This window comes from Myxine glutinosa, chromosome 8 (assembly GCF_964187855.1).
Source record: "Myxine glutinosa chromosome 8, kmMyxGlut1.1, whole genome shotgun sequence".
Classification (NCBI taxonomy): domain Eukaryota; kingdom Metazoa; phylum Chordata; class Myxini; order Myxiniformes; family Myxinidae; genus Myxine; species Myxine glutinosa.
Window position 1 is genome coordinate 82,665,587 of NC_136268.1, and position 20,000 is coordinate 82,685,586.

Consider the following 20,000-nt stretch of genomic DNA (forward strand, 5'->3'; position numbering starts at 1 on the left):
TGGAGAACTTAGAATTACTTGTAATACTCCCTCATACCGGAGGCGGCGTTATACAATACACATTTACAAAGAGAAAGTTTGTATTGGTTTCATCACCCGAGAATGATCAATTCGTTTCTCGTTCAATCCATCCCGAGCACTCCATGAGACCAACCACCAGTTTTCAACTCATTCCGTCCAGTGGTTCAGGAGTGCATAGAAGTTAAACACACATACATATATACATATACATTGCCTTCTGAAAGTATTCATGTCGGGGATTTCATACATTTAGCTCTGTTACTATGCAGCCTTTGAGCATTCTGGGAACTGAACAAAGCCGGGCAGCACCGACCCCTCGCCTGTAATAACATAGCCGGTTGTTGAAGTTTTCAGGCTCCGACCTTGGTCAAAGCTGCGTGGACAAGAAGATAGCTTTTCCCTTACTAAACAGCCCCCCAATTGTTAGGCCTTTCATCTTATCTTTAAAGTCTCCATTCATTATTTTCTGTACAGTATATAAACCCTGGCCTGCTGTGTCCTAATTGAGAAGCTGGGCCGTTACTTGCTTACACGGCAGCTTTCCCATGTACATGTATCCCTCCCATTAATAAATTCTCCTGTAACTGTCTGAGTTTGGTCAAATAATCATCCCGGGGGGCGGGGGGGGGATGTTTTTTTTACTGATCTACACATCTTACTGATCTAATACCCATTAGTCAAAGTGGATTTTTTTTTTTAGAATTCTTTTACAAAATAATTAAAAATCAAAAGCTGAAACGTCTTGAGTCAATCGGTATTCAACCCCTATGCTATGACACTCCAAATTGAGTTCAGGTGCCTCTAATTTCCGTTGATCATCCTTGAGATTTCTCTACCACTTGATTGGAGTCCACATGTGGCCAATTATATCGATTGGACATGATTTAGAAAGAAACACACCTTTCTATATAGGGTCCCACAGATGACAGTGCATGTCGGAAGAGAAACTCTACCATGAAGTCCAAGGAACTGTTTGGCGAACCCCGAGATAGAATTGTGAGGAGGCATAGATTTGGGGAAGGATATAAAACAATTTATAGAGTGTTGAAAGTTCCCAAGAGCACAGTGAGCTCCGTTATTTGGAAATGGAAATAATATGGAACTACGCAGACTCTTCCTAGAGATGGTTGTCCAACCCATCTGAAGCATCTAATGGCGCTTTTCCACTGCGGTACCGTACCGTACCGTACCGTACTGCAGGCAAAATCAGTTTTTTCGTTTTTGCATTGCCAAGCAAACCGTATCGTTCCTGAGTAACCGTGATACATTTGGTTCCTGCTATGGATAGGTACCAAGCGAGCCGAACCCGGACCTATGGGTGGAGCTAGCAATACTGCAGACCGTTGATTGGTCAATCGCAATCGTCACAGAACCGTTTCAGCCCAGAACCTCTCCAAACGGTGGATCCACAACCGTGACTGCAGGTCCACATCAGCAGATTACTCAACATCAATGGACCCACAACCTCAGAATTGTAAATATCTGAGGTAAATTCAGGAAGAAAGTGAAAGGTAGTCGTAATATTACTATGTAGCGGTTGCCGCTGAACATACACAATCGCCTTACACCTGCCGAGGACGCAACCACGGAGCGATCGCTGTGCCGGGCTCGCCCAGACTGCCCGGAGACGCTCAGTCTCGCCTTTCCCGGGCTCGCCCGGCCCGTCCGGCGACACCCAGTCTCGCCATTCCCGGGCATGTCCAGGCATGCCCGGCCCGTCCGGCGACACCCAGTCTCACCGTTCCCGGGCATGTCCAGACTCGCCCAGGTCTCCCGGACACGCCCAGTCGCGCCTTTTAAGGGCAAACGCTCCGGCATGAGATATTCGAGTGCTTGTATATAATGCTGCCCGATAAATGGGCTTTTCAGAGTACCCGAGTTGATTTGATGCAATAAAGAAACTCGGACGAATTCCAGCTTTTTGTCGCGTCCATTCTTTCGATTCGAGTTGGAGCACAGCTCCTTCATTGGTGACCTACCGACATGGACACGGCAGTTGCCCTCAAACTGCCTACCTTCTGGGAGGCTCACACGGCGGTTTGGTTCGCCCAGGCGGACTCCCAGTTCGCCCTGCGAGGCATCACCGCTGACGACACCCGCTTCCATCATGTGGTAGCAGCACTCGGCTCAGCCACCGTGGCCCGCGCCCTCAGCCTCCTCCAGCACCCGCCAGCCGCTGAGAAGTACGGCGCGATCAAGAAGCTCCTCCTCGACGCTTTCGCCCTCTCATCTGCGGAACGCGCACGGTGCCTGCTCGACCTGCCCGAGCTCGGCGACACGCGCCCGTCTGAGCGAATGGAATACATGCTCTCGTTGCTCGGGGAGCACGCCCCGGATTTTCTTTTTCAAGAGCTGTTCCTCCGTCAGCTGCCTAGCCAGATACGCCTCGCACTGGCAAGCACGCAGATCACGGATCCCCGCGCCCTCGCCAGGGAAGCCGACAAGATCTCCTCGGCAGGTCAACGCATCGGGGCAACGACCTGGAGCCCGCCGCCGTCAGAAGCAACGCCTATGGCGCCCGAGCACCCGGCACGGTCGGCGGCCGAACTGCCGGCGCAATTGGCGGCCGCTACGCAGCGCCGACCGCCTCCAACACGATGACCGGGGCCTACACCTGACCAGGCGTGGTGTTACTACCATGCCAGGTTCGGACAAAAGGCCCCGACATGCCGACCCCCGTGCACTTTCGGCAAGTTGGGAAACGGCCGGGCCGGCGTTCATTACCAGCCATGAGCGCCGGCCACACGGGCAACTTATTTTTATCAGGGACAAAGCATCCGGACGGCGCTTCCTGTGTGACACCGGCGCCCAACTGAGCGTCATACCCGCCTCCGATCAGGACAGGCAGTCCGCGGTTTGCGGCCCCTCCTTGGTGGCGGCCAACGGATCGGCCATCCGCACCTTCAGCCCGCGCAACGTCACCCTCTGCTTCAGCAGCCAGCGCTTTCATTGGACTTTTGTGACCGCAAGCGTGCCCATGGCTCTGCTGGGCGCCGACTTCCTCTGCACACACGGGCTGCTGGTTGACGTCAAACGGCGTCGCCTCGTCAATGCCGAGACCTCCAGCTCCCTGGCATGCACGTTGAGCAGCTCCGCGCCGACCGAGCTAGCATGCGCCCTCCCGGCGGCGAACGTGTTTGCTCGCCTGCTCGCGGAGTTCCCGGCCCGCCGCCTCGACCCAGCCAACCTCGCCGTGGCCAAAGCCGAGTTCGACGCTTTGGAACACCTCGGCATTGTGCAGCGCTCCGATAGCGCGTGGGCTTCGCCACTACACATCGTACCGAAGCCGGGGGGCGGCTGGCGCCCATGTGGCGACTACCGCCGCCTTAACGACGTTACCACCCCCGACAGGTATCCGATCCTGCACATTCAAGACTTCTCCGCCCGTTTGGCAGGACATGTCATTTTTTCGAAGATCGATTTGATACGGGGATACCACCAGGTACCTGTCAGGCCGGCCGACGTCCCCAAAACGGCCATCATCATGCCTTTCGGCTTATTCGAATTCCTTCGAATGCCATTTGGCCTCAAGAACGCGGCTCAGGCGTTCCAGCGCTTGATGGACGGCGTGTTGCGCGACCTGCCGTTCCTCTTCGTCTACCTGCACGACATCCTCGTCGTCAGCGCGTCCCGGGCCGAGCACCTCCTCCACCTCCGAACACTGTTTGGGCGCCTCAGCGAGCACGGCCTAATCGTCAACCCGGCCAAATGCCACTTCGGCACGACGGCCATTGATTTTTGGGCCACCACATCACCAAGAACGGGGCCGTGCCGCTGCCTACCAAGGTCGAGGCCATCACCGCGTTTCCGCGTCCCCGCTCCATCAAGGCGCTGCAGGAGTTCCTCGGAATGGTGAATTTCTATCACCGCTTCATGCCCCGCGCTGCTCAGCTCATGCGGCCCCTCTACGAAACCCTCCGGGGCAAGCCGGCCAAACATGACGTCGTCTGGTCCGCAGCCATGGACGCGGCATTTACAAGCTCAAAGCGGGCCCTCGCCGACGCAACACTGCTCGCTCACCCGGTGCTCAACGCTCCCATCGCACTCACCACGTATGCCTCCGACTACACGGTGGGCGCCGTACATGAGCAATGGGTGAACGGGGTTTGGCAGCCACTCGCTTTTTTCAGCCGGCAACTCCGGCCGAACAAGCTCAAATATAGCACGTTTGACCGCGAGCTCCTCGGTCTACACCTGGCCGTTCGCCATTTCCGCCACCTCCTGGAGGGCCGACCCTTCACGGCTTTCGTCGACCACAAGCCATTGGTTTACGCAATGGCCAAAGTCACGGAGCCGTGGTCGGCCCGCCAGCAGCGCCACCTCTCCGCCATGTCGGAGTTTACCACGGACATCCGGCACGTCGCCAGCAAAGACAACGCCGTGGCCGACTGTCTTTCTTGGGCCAGCGCGAACGCGGTCCACCTCGGCGTGGACTTCGCGCTTATGGCGGCTGACCAGACCACCGACACCACGGTGCAAGCCCTCCGGGCGGCGGACACGGGCCTCCGCCTGGCCGACGTCCCCTTCGCGGACACTGTCCTGCTCTGCGACGTCTCCCAAGGCCAGCCTCGCCCCATCGTGCCCGTTACCTGGCAACGCCGCATCTTCGCCTCCCTCCACGGCCTTTCCCACCCGGGCCGGAAAGCTTCCCAGAAGCTGGTGTCGGCGCGATTCATCTGGCACGGCCTTCGACGGGATGTCCGCGATTGGACCAGCACCTGCACGGCCTGCCAACAGGCCAAGGTCCACCGACACACCCAGGCCCCGCTGGCACCTTTCACCATGCCCGAACTGCGTTTCGACCATGTCAACGTGGACCTGGTGGGCCCCCTCCCCCCATCACGGGATTTCACACACCTGCTCACCATGGTGGACAGGACCAGCAGGTGGCCGGAGGCCATTCCCTTCGTCTCCACCACCACCGCCGACGTGGCGCAGGCTTTCATCGCCACCTGGGTCGCCCGTTTCGGCGCACCGGCGGACATCTCTTCGGACCGCGGGCCGCAGTTCACCTCCGAGCTGTGGGGCACGGTCGCCCGCAACCTGGGGGTCAGGCTCCATCGTACCACGGCCTACACCCCCAAGCCAACGGGTTGTGGGAGCGGTTCCACCGTTCCATGAAGGCTGCACTCATGGCCGGCCTTCAAGACGGCGGCTCGACCGACCGGCTACCGTGGGTCCTTTTGGGCCTCCGCACGGCCCCCAAGGAGGACCTCCGGGCAGCCACCGCCGAGCTGGTCTACGGCCAGCCGCTACGCGTCCCGGGCGAATTCGTGCCCGACGCCACCAGTCCCTGGTCCGCAGCTCGCCAGCGCTCGGACCTCCAGGAGACCGCCCGACGGTTTGCCACCATGCCAACGTCCCACCACGGTGACCCCCAGGCCTACGTCCCCCCAGCGCTTCACACAGCGGAGTACGTTTTCATGCGTCATGACTGCACATCGGATTTTTATGTGAAAAAATAAAAAATATTTTTTCACATAAAACGGCTTTTTTGCGCGCAAAAAAATTATTTTGCTATTTTCGGAGAAAAAAAATATTTCGCCCTTTTTCGGGAAAAATAAAATAAAATGCCGTTTTTGGTCGAAAATGTCTGGCAACGCTAAAAAAAATTAGGGAATTGTTCGGAATTTTTAGCTGCGATCGAAATTTTTAACTACGATCGATTTCAAAAACAAAACGTTGCGTCCACTTGCGTGCATTGCGTCCCCAGCGTGTACAGCAGTGAGGCGGTGTACTACAGTGAGAGAGTGTACACAAAGTGTGAACAAGTCTCCTATCAAGATGAGTGCTGCTCTTCGTGACAAGTGGCTGAAGGAATTCAACGCTGGCGGCGATGGGGCCACCTTCAAGTACGTGTCGAGTGACACGGCTTTCTGTCGAGCTTGTGAAAAGACTTTCCGGGCGAAGCAGAAGTCTGAGCTGGCCCAACATGTCCGAGGAGACCGCCACAATTGCAACTTGGCCTTGAAGAAGAAGAGGACGGTCACGCAAGCCACCATGGAGGACTTTGGTGGCGGAAAGAGGCACAAGTGCGACGTTGTGGCTCAGGAGCTGTGCCAGGCCATGCTGGCCGCTGGCATCCCATGGTCGAAATTGGAAAACCCTGCCCTCCAGTCATTCCTGGAGAAGCACATCACTCTCCAGATCCCCGATGAAAGCTGGATTCGAAAGCACTACCTCGACAAGTGCTACGATGAGGCCTTGGCGGGGATCCGTGCCGACCTCGGACAGCAGCCCATCTGGCTGTCCGTCGACGAGACGACCGATTCGGCAGGCCGATATGTGGCCAACATCATCGCGGGACGCTTGTCCAAGGAGGGGTACTTTCGTCCCCACCTCGTCCAGTGCATGTTTCTGGAGAAGACCAACTCCGGGGAGATCGTGCGCGCAGTCAATGACACGCTGCGCTATCTTTGGCCTGATTTCAAGCCGGAGTGCCTCAAGGTCCTCGTCAGCGACGCCGCGGCCTATATGATCAAGGCCGGCTATGCCCTGATGGAACTCTTCCCGGACTTGCTGCATGTGACTTGCATTGCCCATGCGCTCCACCGTGTCTGCGAGACAGTCCGAGAAATGTTCAAGGATGTCAACGACCTGATTGCCACAACGAAGAAGATGTTCGTCAAAGCCCCGTCGCGTGTTGTCCTTTGGAGGGAGCAGCAGACCAATCTTTCTCTCCCCCCGGAGCCCATTCTGACTCGGTGGGGGACGTGGATCGACGCCGCGGTGTTTTACGCCAAGCACTTCGAGGCCGTCAAGGACATTGTGGACCAGCTGAACAATGACGACGCGATGGCAATCCGGAGTGCCAAGGACCTGTTCGGAAAGGCGGACATCAAGCTCAGTTTGGTCTTCTTAAATGCCCACGTGTCGTTCATCCCGAAGATCCTCAAGCAGCTGGAGGAGGCCGGCATGGAGCTGGCCAAGGCCTTCCAGCTCCTTGATCAGGCCAAGGAGGAGCTCGAAAAGATCCGAGGCTGCCGTAAGGAGATCCTGCTCACCAAGTTCAAGGCGGTGCTGCAGCGCAATCCCGACATTGGTGTGCTGAGGACAGTGGCTTTGATCCTGGATGGAGTCAGCACGGATCTGAGGTTGGTGTGCCGGCTGGAGTCAAGCTTGCCGACATCCCCCTCTTGAGGTACTGCCCCATCGTCAGCGTCGACGTGGAAAGGTCCTTCTCCGTCTTCAGAAACGTCCCCACCGACCGCCGACACCGCCTCACCAAGGAGAACATTACCAAGATAATGATTTCAAACACCTACTTTAACCGTTCCTAAAAGGGTCTTGTCAATTTCTTCTAGTCCTCTACTGATCAAACAATGCGGTTGCAATAAAGGTACCTGAACGTCATTTTTTACCTGTTTGCTAGCCCAGAGTGCTTAATGTTGTGCAGGAAAAAGCTTACCATTTTTTGTTCTTTTTTTGACTGATTTCTGAAAAACTTGGTAATAATAAAAAATGAATAAAACGGGGGAAAAAAATATTTTGGGATTTTTTCACATAAAAAAAAAAATATTCCGCTTTTCAAAACATAAAAGGCCTATTTTCTTAACATAAAAATCCGTAGTCTAGCCATGACGCACACCGGGGGCCACTCAGGCCGCCGTACGACGGACCCTTCCGGGTCCTGCGACAGGACGACAAGTCCTTCGTCATCGACGTCGGCGGCAGGTCGGACTGGATTTCGGTGGACCGCCTCAAGCCGGCGCACGTGGACATTGACCAACCACCTCGGTTGGCCCTTCCTCCGTGGCGAGGCCGCCCCCCGTCCACGGTGCCTCCCGCTCGACCACCCACCCCCACACCGGACCCCTCCCCACGACCCTCCAGGGGTCGCTTTGGCGAGGTCATCAGGACCCCCCTTAAATTGACCCTGCCGGTGCAAGTCGATTCTGGGGGGGCGTGTGTAGCGGTTGCCGCTGAACATACACAATCGCCTTACACCTGCCGAGGACGCAACCACAGAGCGATCGCTGTGCCGGGCTCGCCCAGACCGCCCGGAGACGCTCAGTCTCGCCTTTCCCGGGCATGCCCGGACTCGCCTTTCCCGGGCTCGCCCGGCCTGTCCGGCGACACCCAGTCTCGCCGTTCCCGGGCATGTCCAGGCACGCCCGGCGCGTCCTGCGACACCCAGTCTCGCCGTTCCCGGGCATGTCCAGACTCGCCCAGGTCTCCCGGACACGCCCAGTCGCGCCTTTTAAGGGCAAACGCTCTGGCATGAGATATTCGAGTGCTTGTATATAATGCTGCCCGATAAACCGGCTTTTCAGAGTACCCGAGTTGATTTGATGCAATAAAGAAACTCGGACGAATTCCAGCTTTTTGTCGCGTCCATTCTTTCGATTCGAGTTGGAGCACAGCTCCTTCAACTAGCTATATATGAAGGCTAACGTAACATACTGTACCTGTATTCTTTGTTGTTTACGCTGACGAACAAGGCCTAAATCTTCGTTGTCGGTCTTCATAATTGCCTGCAAAAGTTTCTTTCTCTTTTTAGCTGTCCTCTTTCTGGCGTCTTTCAGCTTCTTCTCAAACACTTCCTTCTCAAACGCGTCCTCTCTCTCTTTTTGCATTTCGCAAAAAATTCATGTTCAGATGAAACCAAACCCCGAAGAAGAAGTAAAACACAACTTCAAGTTCATCCGTAGTTGCAGAGCTGTTTATAGTTCAGTGTTACATGAGAAACCAGAATGGCACTCAGTCGAGAGCATACCTACGCCAGGTGAAAAGTTTACGTTTTGTATCCCAGGGTAGACCAGAAAATCACAATACAGAATCACATTTAATCAAAATCATCCGTCCACAACTTTTTGAAATATCCTGCTTTGTATCGTTTTGGCCCCATTTCACAATGGTGAAGAATCACTTAAAAAATTATACTAGCCGGATCCGACTCCTAAGACCTAATATTTCATTTCCCAATTGATTGACTCAATGTGCAAATGCTGTTAAATTTTCAAGTCAATCGGATGAAAATTGAGGATTTTTCAGATGAAAATTGATGATTTTGGAAGTTTGATCTTGAGTTGACCTTTGACCTTTTGACCTCGAAAATAGTTGATTTACCTATTTAGTGACTCGATATGCAAATGCTGTTCTACTTTCAAGTCAATCGAATGAAAATTGATGGTTTTTCAGATGAAAATTGATGATTTTGGAAGTTTGACCTTGAGTTGACCTTTGACCTTTTGACCACAAAAATAGTATGTTTCCCAATTCAGTGAAGCAATATGCAAATGCTGTTCTATTTTCAAGTCAATCAGTTGAAAATTGATGGTTTTTCAGATGTAAATTGATGATTTTGGCAATTTGACCTTGAGTTGACCTTTGACCTTTTGACCTCAAAAATAGTTAATTTCTCAATGTGCAAATGCTGTTCAATTTCCAAGTCAATGGGATGAAAATTGATGGTTTTTCAGATGAAAATCGATTTTGGAAATTTGACCTTGAGTTGATCTTTGACCATTTGATCTCAAAAATAGTGTGTTTCCCAATTCAGTGAGGCAATATGCAAATGCTGTTCTATTTTCAAGTCAATCGGAGTAAAAATGACGATTTTAGAAATTTAACCTCCAGATGACCTTTGACCTCAAAATCAATAGGCTTCTCAATTGTGACGACTTCTACAACTTGGTGAAGTTTCATGACGGTAAGTTTAGAATTGTGACCTGCAGGCCAGTGACAAACAAACAGACAGAATAACAAACACAACTGACCAATATACTTGAAAAATCTTCGATTTTGCAAGTAACAAACAGACAAACAGTGAAAACACAACCTCCATCCACCTTTACTGGCGGAGGTTATAATGGGAGAAACTCCCCAAATCCAGATGTGCAAAGCTGATACAGACAAAGCCAAGAAGATTTGAAGCTGTAAACACTGCTGAAGAGGCGCTTGTATGTAGTATTGACTCAGGAGGTTGAATACTTGTGTAAATTCGATTATTTCTGTATTTAATTTTTAATGATTTTGAGAGACATTCTAAAAACATTCCACTTTGACATTATGGGGTATTATGTGTAGATCTGAGAGAAATGTTTTCAATTCACCCCATTTTTAATTCAGGCTGTAACACAACAAAATGTGAAAAAGTTAATAGGTGTGAATACTTTCTGAAGGCACTGTACAAACAAAAAAACAAACAAGAAAGATGTCGTGCATAGCACTATACTTGCGAAATCTAAATAAACAATAGTTGTCATGGAAACAGCAATTAGGTAGTGTGGAAAATTTGATGTAAAGTGTTTTAATTGATGGAGTGTTGTGCATAACAAATGTGGTTGATATATTTTCTAATTGCCACCTAATAGGTGGTCTGGGCTTTATGGCAAAGTGGCCAGACGGAAACCAAACAGTTCAATCTTGGTTTCTTCAGACCACAGAATCTTGTTTCTCATTCTGAGAGTCCTTTGGGTGCTTTTTTTGCAAACTCCAAACGGGCTTTCATGTGTCTTTCACTGAGGAGAGGCTTCCGTCTGGCCACTTTGCCATAAAGCCCAGATCGGTGGAGTGTTGCAGTTATGGTTGTCCTTCTCGAGGTTTCTCCCATCTCCACACAGGATCTCTGGAGCTCAGCCAGAGTGACCATCGGGTTCTTGGTCACCTCTCTTCCCAAGGGTCTTCTCCCCCGATTGCTCAGTTTGGCCGGGCGGCCAGCTCTAGGAAGAGTCCTGGTTGTTCCAAACTTCTTCCATTTAAGAATTACTAGGGCATGCCCGTACTATATATATATCTAAAATTATATCCCCCCCTCTATTTACATGAAATGGTTTGGTCCAAAGCGAACGGCTTGCGGAGTTTGGTAAAGAAATCGCCATAGCTCGGTAACTACTTGTCCGATTAATATGAAACCTTGAAAAGGCACATCCTCGGGTCTCCAGCAATATACCTGGCAAGTTTCAAGTATATCGGACCCGTGGTTGTCGAGAAACAGCGGTCACAGACAAACACACAGACATACACACATACACACACACACACACACACAGAGATTACTGGAATTATAGATAGATATCTAAAATTATATCCCCCCCCCTCTATTTACATGAAATGGTTTGGTCCATTCGCAAAGCCAAAGCGAACGGCTTGCGAGTACGGTGACAATCCCCCCCCTCTATTTACATGAAATGTTTTGGTCCATTCGCAAAGCCAAAGCGAACGGCTTGCGAGTACGGTGACAATCCCCCCCCTCTATTTACATGAAATGGTTTGGTCCAAAGCGAACGGCTTGCGAGTACGGTGACAATCCCCCCCCTCTATTTACATGAAATGGTTTGGTCCATTCGCAAAGCCAAAGCGAACGGCTTGCGAGTACGGTGACAATCCCCCCCCTCTATTTACATGAAATGTTTTGGTCCATTCGCAAAGCCAAAGCGAACGGCTTGCGAGTACGGTGACAATCCCCCCCCTCTATTTACATGAAATGGTTTGGTCCAAAGCGAACGGCTTGCGAGTACGGTGACAATCCCCCCCCTCTATTTACATGAAATGGTTTGGTCCAAAGCGAACGGCTTGCGGAGTTTGGTAAAGAAATCGCCATAGCTCGGTAACTACTTCTCCGATTAATATGAAACCTTGAAAAGGCACATCCTCTGGTCCCCAGCAATATACCTGGCAAGTTTCAAGTATATCGGACCCGTGGTTGTCGAGAAACAGCGGTCACAGACAAACAAACAAACACACAGACACACAGACACACAGAGATTACTGGAATTATAGATAGATGGAGGCCACTGTGCTCTTGGGAACCTTCAATGCAGCAGAATTTTTTTTGTAGGCTTCCCCAAATCTGTGCCTCGACACAATCCTGTCTCTGAGCTCTACAGGCAGTTCCTTCGACCTCATGGCTTGGTTTTTGCTCTGATATGCATTGTCAGCTGTGAGACCTTATATAGACAGGTGTGTGCCTTTCCAAATCATGTCCAATCAATTGAATTTACCACAGGTGGACTCCAAACAAGGTACAGAAACATCTCAAAGATGATCAAGAGAAATGGGAGGCACCTGAGATAAATTTCAAGTGTCATAGCAAAGGGTATGAATACTTATGTCAATGTGATATTTCAGTTTTTTCTTTGTAAAAAATTTGCAAAACTTTCTAAAATCCTGTGTTCTCTTTGTCATTATGGGGTATTGAGTGTAGATTGATGAGGGAAAAAATGAATTTATACGATTTCAGCATGAGGCTGCAACATAACAAAATGTGAAAAAAGTGAAAGGGTCTGAATACTTTCTGAATGCACTGTATGTATGTATATATATATATATATATATATATATATATATATATATATATATATATATATATATATATATATATATATCAGTCACTATGCGACCTTCATATCATCAGTGGAGAACCGCCAGCAAGGTGTCCCATACAGCTGCTGCTGCACCTTGCTGGGAGCGATACGCACCGCCTGCCACGCGGTGAAGTTATCTCTGGTATCCACTCATCATATATATATATATATAATATACTAGCGGGGTATGCTCAAACATTCTGTGCGAATAACAAACTGTGTTTTGTATGGAGGTACATAATAAATAGAAACTTTATGATTATAGGCAAGCATCACCAACCTGCTGCTCGCTATCAATTTAGGTTTTTTTTTTTTTTTTACGGACGCATTTACGGCTTTTACCAAAACCCTATTACCTTCTGTGACACACGGAAGGTACCGAACATTAAAATCAGTCAGTCAGTGAGTCAGTGGTTAGAAACAGCTTTATATACTACATACAGTATATATAATGTATGTATGTGAATTGGTTGAAAAGTGCCGATTTATGTGACATTGACCTTTGACCTTTTGAGATATTGACCTAAAAACAACATGCTTCCAGGTTTTCACTGCCTTTACCAGGTGGTGAAGTGTTATGAAGATCGAAGTGAAAATGTGACCTGTAGGCAATTGACATACAACCAAACAGAAAAACAGACCAGTACAACCAATATACTTACGAATCTTCCATTTTGCAAGTAATGAACAGACTCTTCTCAAATTATACACAGTATGATTTATGTAGCTGTAGATTGTCAGGAAAAGTTTTCTATTACTATTCATATAATTTTCTTTGGAAATGATATATGGAAATGATATATGGAAATATGGAAAATATATGGAAATATGGAAAAGATATATGGATATGAATGAATATGAATTGAATGAAATGATTGATATGAATGAATGAATGATATGAATGAATGAAATATATGAATGATATATGGAAAAGATATATGGAAATGCTGTTGAATACAGAGCATGAATTGGATGGCAACATAGAGAGTAACCCAGTTTTAGGACCGGCAGAGAAGATAACTGAGAAGGAAGTTGAGGAAGCGATAAAAGCAATGAAGAGTAGAAAAGCGGGAGGGCCGACGGGAGTTGTGGGAGATATGTTGAAGGCAGCAGGAAGTTGGGGTGTGAAGAGAATGACAGAGATCTGTAATGTGGTGGTGAAAGAAGGCCGCATTCCAGTGGATTGGGAACTGAGTACCCTCGTCCCTCTATACAAGGGGAAAGGTGACCCTCTGGAGTGTGGCTCGTACCGAGCGATAAAGTTATTGGAGCATGGAATGAAGGTATTGGAAAGGGTGTTGGAGAGGAGGATAAGGAACAAAGTGAAGATCGACGAAATGCAGTTTGGATTAATGCCAGGAAGAGGAACGACAGACGCGCTTTTTATTGTGAGGCAGTTGCAGGAGAAGTACATGGATAAGAGGAAGAAGTTGTTTCTTGGGTTTGTTGATCTGGAGAAAGCATTCGATAGGGTTCCACGCAAAGTATTGACATGGGCAATGAGGAAGTTAGGAGTGGAGGAATGGTTGATCAGAGTAGTGATGGCAATGTACAAAAGAGCGCGCACAGCTGTAAGGACGAAGGACGGGAACAGTGGTGAGTTTGAGGTGAAGGTGGGAGTGCATCAGGGGTCGGTACTAAGTCCATTACTATTTGTAGCTGTGATGGAGGTGCTGGCTCAGAACGTAAAGGAGGGTTTACCATGGGAGTTGTTGTATGCAGATGATCTGGTGTTGATTGCGGAAAGTATGGATGGACTGAAGGAAAAGATGAACAGGTGGAAGGAATGTATGGAGACAAAAGGTCTGAAGGTGAATATCGGAAAGACGAAGGTGATGGCAAGTGGTAAAGCATGTGGTGAGGTGGAAAGAACTGGGAGGAGGCCCTGTGCTGTGTGCAGGAAGGGTGTCGGAGTGAACTCCATTCAATGTACAATGTGCGCTGAGTGGGTTCATCAAAAATGTAGTGGTCTGAGAGGGTCATTAACCAGTGTGGCAGCTACATTCAAATGTAAGGTGTGCACAGAGGGAGCTGCAGATGGAGGAAATGTCGAGTTGGATCTTGGAGACAGCGTGAAGCTGGAAGGTGTGAAAACATTTTGCTACCTCGGAGACATGCTGAATGGAGAAGGTGGATCAGACTCGGCAACGGTTGCTCGAGTGAGATGTGCATGGAAGAAGTTTCGGGAACTGAGTGGCGTGCTGATGATGAGGGGCTTGTCGTTGAAGCTGAAGGGAAAGGTGTGTGCTGCATGTGTGAGAAGTGTTATGATTTATGGGAGCGAGACATGGGTAATGAACGTAGAGCAGCAACGAAGGTTGGAAAGGGTGGAAATGCGAATGGTTCGATGGATGTGCGGAGTATCGTTGAGAGAGAGGAAGACAAATGATGAATTGCGAAAAATGATGGGAATAGAGCCTGTGATTGATGCTGTGAAGAGGAACAGGTTGAGATGGTTTGGTCATATGTTGAGGAAGGATGAAAGTGACTGGTTGAGAAGAGTGATGGAAATGAATGAAGAAGGAAGTAGAGGACGGGGAAGACCGAGAAAGACTTGGCTAAAGATGGTGGAACAAGAAATGCGGGCAAGGGGGTTAACAAGGAGAGATGCAGAAAATAGGACAAGATGGAGAAGATTGTCATGGGGACCGCAAGGCTAACCCCGCTCTAGCAGGGAAAATGGCCTTAAAATGCATGTTGTTGTTGTTGTTGTTGTATATAATTTTCTTTGTCTTAAAAAGTCTTACCGGTACATAAAAAGTGACGTTTTTACAACTATTATGAGTATCTCGTTCCTCTCGGTTTTTGAACGCCCTGCACAAACACTCCCTTTTTATAGAAAGCCAAAATTGTATGTGACAATTTTTTTCCCAGCACTTTTCAAGTGAGCGGTTTGGTGGTGGCGTGCGTAACGACTGATTGCATTGTCATTGCATATGTGGGTTCGACTCCTGCAGTCGCTCAAGGGCAAAAATTTCCTCACCCTTCAACTTAGGAACAGATTATCCCGAATTGATTCGTAACAACAGAAACCTTCAGAATTTGATTCCTAAGTGAACCAATGCTCCATTGACTGTGTCTTTCTTCTAGCAGTGCACATTACAAGTCGTGATGGCTTTCAAATTGTTTACCTTTGAATAGCATTGCAGAATGTCAGCGTCTCGACCATGGTGATGCGAAGCAATTTCACTTCAGGATTACCGTTAACGTGGTGTACCATGTCAAAATTGCAACAAACCTCAAGCCATGTCTTAAACTACATAGTAAACCAAAATACTACATAAATGCACAGGTTTCAAGAACGGTCCACTGTTACAAGGGGCATTAAAAATTATTGAACAACATTCATTCATTCATTCATTCATATTCATTCATTTGTAGTAGCAATTGTCAAGAAATGCCAGCTTTTAAATTTTCTAATTTACAAGTACATACGAGGATAATTAGAAAAACATAGAATGAATAACTTGCTGGTGAGAGTAATATAGCGAGAATGACCGCACTGTGGTCACAACCTGCAACAAAATCTGGTAATGGGCAATTGGGAAACACATATAATGCGCTATTAAAAAATTAACTTACCACCTCTTATCCATGATAGCCTCCGCCACGGTTATATCAGAACGAGCTGATTCGTCACATGGTTACAGATTGGTTAACTCCAATATGGGGTCGTTCAAAAATTACGTAATGCTATCTAAAATATAAAAGAAGCTCGGTCTTGGCATTCCAGCGTCTGTACATGCATGCGTTCGTCCGTCCGTCCATCACCAATTATCCTTTCGGGAATTACCCTCCTCTACCTACCCTTTCCCCTTCCCCCTTCCCCACCTACTGTCCCTCTCCCCTCCCCCCCCCCCGTACCTCCACCGTCTCCCCCCTTCTCCTCCTCCCTCCACTATCTCGCCCCCTCTCTTAATATTCCCATCAGCGAAGTGACTCTGCATTGCCTGGCAACGCAGAGGACTTTTTCTAGTTTTTTTTATGGAGGTGCATACCGTGCATGTTGATGGGTTTGCTTAAACTTTACTAATGATTTCATTTTTCGGGGCCCCTCATTGTAAGTAACACTTGACCCAATCAAAGCCAATTGAAATCTGATGCAACAAGCCCGGTCGTGTATATAATCAGCAGAGGCTTACGGGCCTGATGTCTAAGGCCCACTAAAACACCAAGATGGTGGCCATATTATTTCATCTGGGTGTCATTGTGGGTTGAGTCAAGTGACAAATGCGGTTGGGGTCCGTCAACGAACCGAACAATGGGTGCACAATTCAAAAATTGACCCCAACAAGAACCACAAAAACAACAACAACAACCATGCCGATATTTTGTATACCTGCCACACGTTACAGGTAAAATTAGGCCATGGTATAACGAGGTATATATAGGAGAGTATGGCTGGCAGGATGGCCTCGAGGTACACACACTCGCCAGTAAGTCGTCTAGCCTGGTTTCTTAATCTATGCTCAGCTATAAAGTGCCAACCTTGTGTTTCACAGGCAGGATGATTCATCAATGTGTGTCCCTCTGATAAACGTGAAACTGCGGCCTGTCTGCCACCATTAGATGATGGACGTGAAAGATCCCAAGGTGTCCTTAGTGAAGAGTAGACGAGTGCCGTCCCTCTGATGAATGTTAAACTGCCGTCTTGTCTGCCACCATTAGGTGGTGGACCTGAAATATCCCACGGTATCCTTAGTGAAGAGTACATGACGTATCGCACCTTGCCCAAATTCCAAATTGCTGCCATAGATACTGCAAGGAAAGAAACAGCAAACCACCGAGTATAACCCTTGCTAAGAAACTGCTTTAGTTATTCATGTTGTACAACCCAATCGTAAAATGATCAAGGAACTTCAATGCAGGTGGAGACCATTGGGCCCATTAAATCTACATAATGGTTGCCAACCTATGGCAATTTGTCCGTACTCTCTCCTGTTCAAATGCTGACTATCAAGCAAAGAAGCAGTTTTTGGTACGACTCAGTCAAGCTTTAGAATCGTCACCTCCCAGACTCAGAGCAGACACTCTAAGAATTACATCACCAAGTCTGCTGAGGTCACTGCGTACGAGATAGAACAATAGAACAAGATGATAGTTTTCTTAATAAGCTCTTTTTCTGATGAAGCTGTATTCCATCTTAGTGGAAAGGTAAACTAGCATAACAGCCAGATCTGGTGACCTGAGAATCCCCGTGAAAGAAGAGACCATGAGCATGGTCCTCCCAAAGTCAACGTTCGGTGCGCTCTGTTGCGGAGACACATCACGGGCTGTTCTTTGCGGAAACAAATATAAGGACAGGAGAAATTGACCGTAAAATGTTGCAGACATTCCTTCTTACACAGCTGAGAGCTGTCAGATGTCTGCGAAGGAAGGAGACTCATCTTTCAGGACGATGGATGCCCCCACACCTCACCCCTCGTTTTCAACTACTGTATATCATTGGACTTTTCCTCCACAATGGTGGTGGCTGATCTCAGGGCCACCTAATTATCCTTACCTTACACCAGTTTACTTTTATATGTGTGGTCACCTTAAAACATTGGTAACAGTCGCGTTTATTTAGGCATTTATTTAACTTCATAAATAAGCAATTGACAGTACAGGGATTATAAATTTTGTCCAAAAAAATGTTACAATTTTCATTTGAAGATGCATTTTCTGTTGTTGGTCATTTAAACGTTACAATAATTATGCTGATCTTGTACTGCAACAGGTGAGAATCACATAATAAAATGCAGCATTACATTTGCATTAATGTTTTATTGCATGTAGGATGTGCAAGTCGTTCTGATTGTTCATATACAAAGTGCAATGAGCAATGCAGATCCCAATTATATATACAGTATATATATGTATATATATACATACTAGCTTGGCTCGGCTCGCTGCGCTTGCCTCACCAAGCGTCGATACTGAGGAACAGGCTTATTTTAGCTGAGAACAAGTGAATCCTCTTGGATTGCGCTGAGGTTCGGGCATGGAATTTCGAGCCTCGATCATGGTTCGAGCCTCGATCTTGTATACAAAAATAATAATAATAATAATAAGAACCTTGGGCCGAATCTCGCGCTTCACCAGTGCACGTGTGCGAATTTACGTCACGTCGGCAGCGAGAAGGGGTTCCCCAACACGAACCAATCAGGAACTGCCACGTCACACTTATATGATCTCAGAATTCCTGTGACAGGAATTCGCGTTACACTGGCTGGAAGTCATTCGCTAGAGGCGCTTCCTCAGCGCTAATAATGACTGTACCTGAGTTGCTGTGTTGTCATGATTTTCACCAAGCATAATACAAACAATTGCTTTGCACAAATGTATTTGTTGTGCTTGTGATATTACATTTTTATAGGCAATTTAGATTGAAGATTTAGGTTGTATGTTTTTTTTTCAAAAAGAACCCCTCAGCACATACATAGGGGAGGGGTATGTGCAGACTGGAAGTTTGGGACGATTACACCTCGCCACCACGTAATTCAAAACACCTCACCACCAAGTAATTCAAAACACCTCACCACCAAGTAATTCAAAACACCTCACCACCACATAATTCAAAACACCTCATCACCAAGTAATTCAAAACACCTCACCACCACCTAATTAAAAACACCTCACCACCACGTAATTATAAATACCTCACCACCACGTAATTCAAAACACCTCACCACCATGTGATTTAAAAACACCTCACCACCATGTGATATTAAAACACCTCACCACCATGTCATTTAAAAACACCTCATCACCACATAATTCAAAATACCTCACCACCACGTGATTCAAAACCACCACAACGTTATTAAAAACACTTCACAACCACGGAAACAAAAGTTTGAGGGAGTCGTTAAGTGACAACACAGACACTGCCCAGATGTGTAGATATATAGATAAATGACTGTACCCGAGTTGCTGTTTTGTCATGGTTTAAATTAAACCAATCATAATTCAAAGAATTATTTTGCACAAATGCATTTGTAATATACGTGATATCACATTTTATAAACAATTTAAGTTGAAAAAAAAAAATTCCCCAAAAAATTCCCCCCCCCCCCCCCCCCCCCAAAAAAAAACAAATTGCGATTTTTAAAAAGAAAATACCCTTAGGACCTACCGACGGGAGAGATATGTGCATACCAGAAGTTTGGTACGATTTCACAAAGGTTTGAGAAAGTGCTTCAGTGACAACACAAGACAACACAACACAACACAACACAGGACAGGACAGACGCTGCACAAATATATATATATATAGATATATATATATACACACACATATACATACACACATGTTGTATATCATGGAATAATCGGCATGATCCATTTCACCATAACACGTCTCTGCCTTTGGCTACTGGCTAAATTCTGTAAATGTTTTGATCAATCGGTAAAAATTTAAGGGGTTGAGTTCAGTTGCATGAGCGTTGAAGGACAGAGCGGTCGTTGTAAAGTCTGTCAATGTATATGGAAAGAAAGAGACAGCTTAGAGACAATAAAAAATTGCACCCAACCCTAAAATAAATGATCTGGAGGGGTTAGCAAGTGTAGGCACAGATTAATATGGATGGAGCTGGTCCACTCACTGGTGATGATAATATGACCATTATCCTAATTACGGATTCCATGAACATGAAGCTGGGAAGTCTTGGCATTAGATAAAGGTCACAG